The 9,695-nt window shown below is 43.0% G+C and overlaps 1 long non-coding RNA gene across 1 annotated transcript; it reads right to left on the reverse strand.

Moving 5' to 3' along the window:
- Nucleotides 1–2,684: 2,684 nt before the first annotated feature.
- Nucleotides 2,685–9,343, reverse strand: LOC129839975 (uncharacterized). The gene is made up of 2 exons (XR_008757136.1): nt 9,194–9,343; nt 2,685–8,456 (listed from the first exon to the last, which is right to left on the reverse strand). It is a non-coding gene; the product is annotated as an uncharacterized LOC129839975 (long non-coding RNA).
- Between the last annotated feature and the right edge of the window lie 352 nt (nt 9,344–9,695).

Genomic DNA, 9,695 nt, shown 5'->3' on the forward strand with positions numbered 1-9,695 from the left:
TTCTTGTTGACACAAACTGTATTTACCTTACACAACCTGCCCACTGGCTTGTACTATGTGTGTGTTGTGAATTGCTTTAACATGCTGCTACCCGCGCCAGGTTCTCTGCAAATTACCCTGCAGGGTTTTTTTCTTGTTCTTTCCCCTGCAGAGTGTAAGAGTATCATGCTGGGCTTTCCACTAGTTGAGACATTAACTTTGGAGTTCCTTAACGAAGTTACTCCATATGGTGCTGTTTTTACTTCTTGGATAATAAACCGGCTAGGTAATATTACAATTGGCCTAAAACAAAAAACAAATAAATCAAATCCATTACTTGGTTTCTGTTTTTTTGTCTGCCTGTTTTTCCCACACGGGTCTTCCCTATTTCTTTACAGAGCTACTGGGTAATTTATCCCTCATCGGGTTCCTATTCCTCCATGCGGGTCACGACATAGCTCTCCCAGGGCGTTGGACCTCTGCTCCGTGGCCTTGCTGGCTTGGCTGAGCTTATGGCTTCCCTTTGTGACGGGTGTGATAGTGCAGGAGAGCTGGGCCTCTGCCAGGGGGCTCTCCAACTCACAGCAGAGACTGGACCATGGAGTTGTTGCGGGCGTAGTGTCCTTCGGCCTCCGGGAGTACCACACCATGATAGCTGCCATGGTCCTCCCGGACCAGGAGATTATAGAGCGGAACCCGCGACTGAAGCCGGGACCCCCCCAGGGTCTTTGATGCGGACTTGAAAGCCACATATGGGTCCCTCTGTTCTCTTGGCCACCTTACCAACGTGACTATGCTACTGAGTTCACGCGGGGTGCAGTATGTCCTCCAATACCTGCAGCCTCGCTTGGATGAGGGCTTGGCAGCCTCTACACTGAGAGGGTATTTGGCCGCTATATCTGCCTGCCATGTGTGGTGGATAGACAGGCCAGTGGGGCGCCATCCCTTGGTCTCCAGGTTTATGAAGGGGGTTCATCGCCTGCGTCCAGCTAGGACACGCTCAATGGCGAGCTGGGATCTGGATGTGGTCTTGGCAGCTTTGGCAAAGCCAGCCTTTAAAACCGTTGGAGTCTGCCTCCCTGAAACACCTCTCTACGAAGGTGGCTTTCGTGGTAGCAATAACTTCCATGAAGAGGGTGGGTGAGCTCTATGAAGAGGGTGGGTGAGCTCTATGAAGAGGGTGGGTGAGCTCTATGAAGAGGGTGGGTGAGCTCTATGAAGAGGGTGGGTGAGCTCTATGCTCTTTCAGTAAGTTCTGAGTGCTACCGGATGGACCCCGGTGGGAGGAGTATATCTCTTCGCCCCAACTCTTCATTCCTCCCGAAAGTTCTGTCAGACAGGCATGTGAACATCCCTTTTATCCTGTCTGCTTACGACCCCCCGGGAGTGGCCCAACGGCATGCTGTGCCCTGCGCGGGCACTGGTTGCATATGTGGAGCGGACACAGGCAGTGAGAACAACAGACCAGCTCTTTGTCTGCTATGGTGAGAGTCCTGGGGGCTGGGTTATCAAAGCAGAGGCTCTCTCACAGGATTGTGGACACGATTACGACAGCATAGGGATCTGTGGTGGGATCTGGGATCTGTGGTGGCACATTCAACACGAGGTGTGGCTGCATCCTGGGCTCTACTTAGAGGAGGGCCTCTCGCTGATATCGTTGCTGCAGCCAGCTGGGCTTCCTCTTGCACCTTTGCTAGGTACTATCGGGTAAATGTGGCACCTCCCTCTGCAGTTGGTTCAGTAGTCCTGGGCATCGCCTCCCCTTCCACCGACTAAATCTGGTACGGGTATACCAATATATTGGAGTGATCCAATATAGTGAAACATAACGAAGGTTATGTATGTAACCACGGTTATGTGAGCTATGTGGATCACTCCAATCCTCTACGGTGCTAGAGGCTCCTCAAAAATTATGTAGAGAACGTGTGTCGTGGCCATGGGTTCTATATTTGGGACCCAGCCATGACACAGGTGTACACGGGAGTGAATCTCTAAATCCTCACCTTGGATGTATCCCTCCGCCACGGAGAGCTTTGCTTGGGTCCCGGCCCATGTGGGGTTGAAAGGGAATGAGGAAGTAGATGTACTAGCTAAACAGGCCCTTAGGAGACAGGAGGTTGAGGTGCCAATATGAAAAGCAGAGGCTAAGGGAATGATATGGGCAGTAGAGGTGCAGAGATGGCAGGAGCAGTGGAACAGTGACAATAAGGGCAGCCATCTATTCATTGTTTACATTTGAGTAATTTAGCAGAAACACTGATCTAGAGCGACTTACAGGAGCAATTAGGGTTAAGTTGCTCAAAGGCACAGACAGATTTTTCATCTAGTCGGCTCGGGTTACTGGCCCAACGCTCTAAACCACCAGGCTACCTGCCACCCCCATTCCAGGTACAGAGTAAAGTAGGCGAGGATGGTAGGAATGGACAGAAGAGAGGAGGCTATCCTTACAAGGCTAAGAGTAGGGCACAGCCAGCTGAATAAGTTATTAAATGTGATAGCAAATCATTCAACAGGAAGATGTGATTACTGCCAGGAAACCGAGACAGTGGAGCATGTATAGATGCAGTATGATGGGGAAAGAGAGAGACTGATACAGTATGAGAGAGAAGGGGTACAGGAATTGAGTTTGATAAACTGTTGGGGATCGTTTCCTTGTTCCTTGTCAATCATTGGCTCACTGGTGAAATTAGCATTCTGACAATATCTTTAATTAAATCATTCAAAAACCTTTATTAATGGAATTGCAGACAGAAGTTGACAACAGGAACATAACGCATGTTTCCGAGTAAGTTCTGCATCAAAGAAAAGGTCCCATGTTATTTTATCAAACGCGAAGTCCAGCCCTAGTGATGTCACTGCCTACACCATTATCTTTTACTCATGAGATCAAAACCATGCCTACACAGCTACACAAACAAGACTTTTAGTGTTATTTAAAAGCTAGCAGTAAATGTCCAAGTTGATTTATAGTGGAATGTCTGACGGGCCTCCTATCTCTTATACTCCCCTGCAGAGTTCTGTCTTCACAGTCACACATTTCTCAGACGGTTTCTTCATAAGAGGCAGAAAGCCTAGAAAAGTACTGTGGAACAATATTAAACCTCATAATGTGTATATATATTGTTAATCTGTAGTCTAGGACCCTATAAATGTAAGGAGGGAGAGGTCTTATAACCCCTCCCCTTCTATTAGAACAACATAAGCAAAATCAATTATTCTAATACATCAATCATTTGGTACAGCCCCAATCATGACCCCTGGGTGAACCTCTAACAAAGCATACTGAGTAGAACATCGTTAGATACAGTCGCAAATATTTCTATTTTTTTTAAGAGAAACGGGGCAGGCAGATAGGATTTAGTTCCTTGATCCCTGTCGCTGGCCCACACTCCAGTAAAGGAGATGGCTTAATGCACCATAACGTTGGATGCCAAACACTGATAAACCCCACAGAAGATGTCTTTTCATCGTTAGAGTGAGTATCTGGTAATGTAATGGGTAATCTGACTTTCAAATCAGTGGAGGTGAATAAGTACACACTAAGAGGAAGGAGAGATAATTAATTAAGAGACACAGATTCCTATACATGATCAAGTAGTAGGTTACTTTGCTGAAGGAAGAAAAATCCCAACAAGTTTTACCGTCATGTTTTTTTTTGTCCAGCCATTAAGTCCACAGGAAAGTGGTGGATCAAAGACTATGAAAACTAGGTGTAACCGGTTCTGTACCGGTACCTTTCTGCGTTGTGTTCTGGTAAGGTGTAGGTGGAAGACAAGGCTCTGGACACAATTCTGTCGGTTGTGTCTCTTTTAATGACTGCATGGAATGGATACAAATACAAGGTGAAAGTTCCTGCTGCCGTCTGGACTCCCATACAAGTATATTTGCCTCTCCTCATCACGCGCTGAGCAAACTCATTAGTAAAAGCATCAACAACAAAAAAATACATTGAAAATATGAACATGTACAAAAGACTCAGATTTCATTTTATAAATGTTGTACACCAATACAATAATAATTTGCTAATAAGTGCTAAATATTTCTTAGTGTACTATTGTACCATTATACCTGAGGCATACTAATGAAGCAACAACGCCATTTTTGACATGACCTTGGCCATTTTCTGTTATAATCTCCACTCGGCACAGCCAGAAGAGGACTGGTTCCTCTCTAGGTTTCTTCCTAGGTTTTGGCCTTTCTAGGGAGTTTTCCCTAGCCACCGTGCTTCTACACCTGCATTGCTTGCTGTTTGGGGTTTTAGGCTGGGTTTCTGTACAGCACTTTGAGATATCAGCTGATGTAAGAAGGGCTTTATAAATACATTTGATTTGATGACCGGACAGGTAACAAAGAGAACGACAGCTAACTAGGAACATTAAACATGAAATACAAAATCGTCACATTTCACAACATACCTGCACGGAACAGATACAGGGCAAAAGTTAATGCTGCCGTCTGGACTCCCATACAAGTATATTTGCCTGATAATAGACCGTGCAGAATGCCTGTGAGAAAATCATTTTTGTATCTCAGCTGCCGTCCACCTATCAGCTGTTTTGAACTTGAAAACCGCAGAAAGAGAAGGATCTGGGCCGTGTTTCACAAACATCATCGTTACCTCTCAGCTGGAGTACTCGATGCGCCGACCCTGCCTCCTCAAACACTCCTTGGCCACATCTACTGCCTTGTTCAAACGGATCCAGTACTCCATGGGGTTCTCATATAGTACTTGTGAAGTGTTATAAAAAGAAATCGTCAAGAGGCATGGATGAATATGTCGACTCACTGAAAAGTTATTTCCGTATATCTATCACTTTGGGGTTCTCGTGAGGTTTCAGAGATGTATTGCTGCGGAGTTTTATCTGTACGATGTCTCTAGCTCTCCCCAGAAGCTTGGACATGTTCTCCTGTGACTGTTCTATGACCGGCATGCCCCTCTTTCTCAGGTAAGCATCCATGAGCTCCTCCCATTCATGTACTGTGTACTTGTCAGACCCCTCCCCTCTGAAACATGGAGTCTCTCTCACGTCAGACTGCACGACCAACTTCATACAAGATAAATTAAGGGGTGTGTCAGTGAATGTCTGTCTTGCACTGGAGCTCTGAGAATTTGCGCCTCTATCCTCCTTCCTCTCACCTTCCTTCCTAATTTGAGCTGATATAGACTGTCCTATCTGATGGGCGAGTTGTGTGATAAGATTTCCCAAGTCAGGACTGGCCACCTCTGAACTATCTGAGTGTCACTAAGCACAATTACAGGAGCTGAGGGTGTGTCGTTAGCCACCCGAGTAGAGCAAAAATGTGGTGAATCGACAACATCTATAGTTCTAGCTGGGGTCTGAGTCAACTCCCTGAAAAACCTCCCTCTCCCAAGACCCAGTTGAAGCTCATCACTGAAAACACGGTCTCCTTTATCAACAATATACAGTTGAAGTCGGAAGTTTACATACACCTTTAGCAAAATACATTTAAACTCAGTTTCACATTTCCTGACATTTAATCCAAGTAAAAATCCCTGTCTTTGGTCAGTTAGGATCACCACTTTATTTTAAGAATGTGAAATGTCAGAATAATGGTAGTGATTTATTTCAGCTTTTTTCTTTCATCACATACCCAGTGGGTCAGAAGTTTACGTACACTCAATTAGTATTTGGTAGGGTTGCCTTTAAATTGTTTAACTTGGGCCAAACATTTTGGGTAGCCTTCCACAAGCTTCCCACAATAAGTTGGGTGAATTTTGGCCCATTCCTCCTGACAGAGCTGGTGTAACTGAGTCAGGTTTGTAGGCCTCCTTGCTCACACACACTTTTTCAGTTCTGCCCACAAATTTTCTATAGGGTTGAGTTCAGGGCTTTGTGATGGCCACTCCAATTCCTTGACTTTGTTGTCCTTATGCCATTTTGCCACAACTTTGGAAGTATACTTGGGGTCATTGTCCATTTGGAAGACCCATTTGCAACAAAGCTTTAACTTCCTGACTGATGTCTTGAGATGTTGCTTCAATATATCCACATAATTTTCCTCATCATGATGCCATCTATTTTGAGAAGTGCACCAGTCCCTCCTGCAGCAAAGCACCCCCACAACATGATGCTGCTACCCCTGTGCTTCACGGTTGGGATGGTGTCCTCTGGCTTGCAAGCCTCCCCCTTTTTCCTCCAAACATAATGATGGTCATTATGGCCAACAGTTCTATTTTTGTTTCATTAGACCAGAGGACATTTCTCCAAAAAGTACAATCTTTGTCCCCATGTGCAGTTGCAAACTGTAGTCTGGCTTTTTTAATGGCATTTTTGGAGCAGTGGCTTCTTCTTTGCTGAGCGGCCTTTCAGGTTGTGTCGATATAGGACTCGTTTTATTGTGGATATAGATACTTTTGTACCTGTTTCCTCCAGCATCTTCACAAGGTCCTTTGCTGTTGTTCTGGGATTGATTTGCACTTTTTGCACCAAAGTACGTTCATCTCTAGGAGACAGAACGAGTCTCCTTCCACAGCGGTATGACGGCTGTGTAGTCCCATGGTGTTTATACTTGAATACTATTGTTTGTACAGATGAACGTGGTACCTTAAGGCATTCGGAAATTGCTCCCAAGGATGAACCAGACTTGTGGAGGTCTACAATTATTTTCCTGAGGTCTTGGCTGATTTCTTTTGATTTTCCCATGATGTCAAGGAAAGAGGCACTGAGTTTGAAGGTAGGCCTTGAAATACATCCACAGCTACACCTCCAATTGACTCAAATTATGTCAATTAGCCTATCAGAAGCTTCTAAAGCCATGCATCATTTTCTGGAACTTTCCAAACTGTTTAAAGGCAGTCAACTCAGTGTATGTAAACATCCGACCCACTGGAATTGTGATACAGTGAATTATAAGTGAAATAATATGTCTAAACAATTGTTGGAAAAATGACTTGTCATGCACAAAGTAGATGTTCTAACAGACTTGCCAAAACTATAGTTTGTTAACAAGAAATGTGTTGATCGGTTGAAAGATGAGTTTTAATGACTCCAACCTAAGTGTACGTAAACTTCCGACTTCAACTTTAAGTCATATTCACTATCAAAATACACAAATAAAATGGAATATATGTAACAACAATTTCAAATGTATCAGTTAATCTAAGAGATATACCAAACAAACCATTAGCAATTTTTTTGTGTGTTTAAGAGATTTCCCTTCCAACCTATTTATAGCATAGCAACTCCCGGCGACCAAGCTGGTGTTGATCAATGGCGATTCATAATGATCCACGTTGATCTGGGTCACGGCACCAATGTAACCGGTTCTGTACCGGTACCTTTCTGCATTGTGTTCTGGTAAGGTGTAGGTGGAACACAAGGCTCTGGACACAATTCTGCAGGTTGTCCCTCTAGTAATGACTGCATGGAATGGATACAAATACAAGGCAAAAGTTAATGCTGCCGTCTGGACTCCCATACAAGTATATTTGCCTCTCCTCATCACGCTCTGAGCAAACTCATTAGTAAAAGCATCAACAAAAAAATATGTAATTTTAAAAATGTTGTACACCAATACAATAATAATTTGCTAATGAGTGCTAAATATTTCTTAGAGTACTATTGTACCATTATACCTGAGGCATACTAATGAAGCAACAAGCCATTTTTTACATGACCGGACAGCTAAAAAAAAAAAAGAACGACAGCTAACTAGGCACATTAAACATGAAATAGAAAATCGTCACATTTTACAACATACCTGCAAGGAATGGATACAAATACAATGCAAAGGTTAATGCTGCCGTCTGGACTCCCATACAAGTATATTTGCCTGGTAAAAGACAAAAGACATTACAGAATGCCCGTGAGAAAATCATCAGAAAACTCAAGATGTCTGCACCTGAAAGAGATCCTCTCCCGCAACAAAGCTAACGGTAGCTGGGCTAGCCTTGCAAAGTTGCACTCGAATATTATCCCCATTCACATTAATATATATTCATATAAACAGCAATGCAACACTAAATCAGTGACGATAGAACCTTTGCTTGTCTCTTCTTGTGCATTTGTGAACATGTGCATTCAAAAGACCGGAGCATACATAACACATACATACCTCTCCTCATCAGGCTCTGAGAAAACTGAGGAGTAAAATAATGGCTCCGTTGATGACATCACAGCATTGACACAATTTCGGAAATAATTACAATAAAATAGTTCACTCTTGAAAGTAATGTAATATATCCCAAAATAACATTAAAAAAAATATGAGGGATTTTCGGTGAAATACACAACGTATATTTTACACCTGTTACATAGGCCTATACATTTTATATTGCAACAGCAGGCCTACACTGTTAAAAGAACCAGACTTACCGGATCCGTTGTGGAAACTATTGTTTCTTCATCAGACAACTTGTCTTAGACAAGAAGTGTGTTGGCTACAGTAGTACAGTTACTTTGTTTTAAGTGTTCCGGGAGTCGACATTTCGTTCCGTCGGAAGGGCACTCTGAGTCCTTAACGAAACACAAAACATAACGGCCAATTTATCTTACTTCGGATCTGAAACCTAATAGGAAGCGTCAACTTCAATGACAGTTAACATAAAGTTCAAACACATATGACATTCCTGCGCCACAATAACATTGTCGCCGAGGATGGTTTGTTAGCTAACGTTAGTGTTTTATTCATATCATCCGTTTTGTCATAAAACAGCTTAGCTTTGTAGCGAAATGATAGTTCGCGACGCTAGCTGACTCGGGAGCTCGTGTGGAGACATATGTGCTTCAGGAGCCTGTGGGTTTGATATGATTCCACCATGGGCAACAACAACTGGCTGCTAGTTCGTTTTCTGACATATGTTCAACTCAGCTAGTTTATCCACTGACCACCGCATTTGAAAGAACTACAGGCTGGCTAGTTAGTATTCTGTCTCACACTGGCCAAGCAGTAGCAAAATACACAGCCATCTCGATTTAAGAGTTCGTGGTAGAGATATTTAAAGAAAGGAGAATATAGGAACCCCATTCGTTAATGAATGGAGGAACGTATATCGCCTCACCCAGAAGACTGTCGAACAATCTCGTTCACGTTGTCATGCTGGGTCACAAGGTTGCTAAACGAATCGTCACTCAATCCCTTCTCATAGTCATGGTATGAGTCGAGAAACCTGCATATTTTCCTCCAAGGTAGACAATGTCACGATTCCAAATCTATGCGATATTACAGAGAACAAGCAAATTATCTCACATACCGGAATATATATGTAAAGACGAAATTTTTATTCTTCAGTGGACGTTATCAGTGGTTGGCATCCAATATCTTGCATTACCGCCCCAATACTATAGTATAAATCCATGATGCTTTAGGGACAGGCAGAAATGTATACAATTACCGTATTTCACGGAAGAAAATGGGGGAGGGTCATGCTATTTCAATTTCAGTCAGGGGGAGGATTTATTTTATTTATTTTTTAGTCCAGGGGAGGGTCATATAATTTGTAATTAAATGTCAGTATTTGTCACCATTTTGGAATTTACGTATTGAATTCCCATCTAACCTCAGTGTACAACCCTGCTCTCTCTCTCTTTCTCCCTCTTTCTCTCAAAATTTCAATTGAAGGTGCTTTATTGGCATGGGAAACATATGTTTACAAGTAAAATGGATAATAAACATAAGTGAAATAAACAATACAAAAATGAACAGTAAACATTACACTCACAAAAGTTCAAAATGAATTAAGACATTTCAAATCT

Source organism: Salvelinus fontinalis, chromosome 40 (genome assembly GCF_029448725.1).
Source record: "Salvelinus fontinalis isolate EN_2023a chromosome 40, ASM2944872v1, whole genome shotgun sequence".
NCBI lineage: Eukaryota > Metazoa > Chordata > Actinopteri > Salmoniformes > Salmonidae > Salvelinus > Salvelinus fontinalis.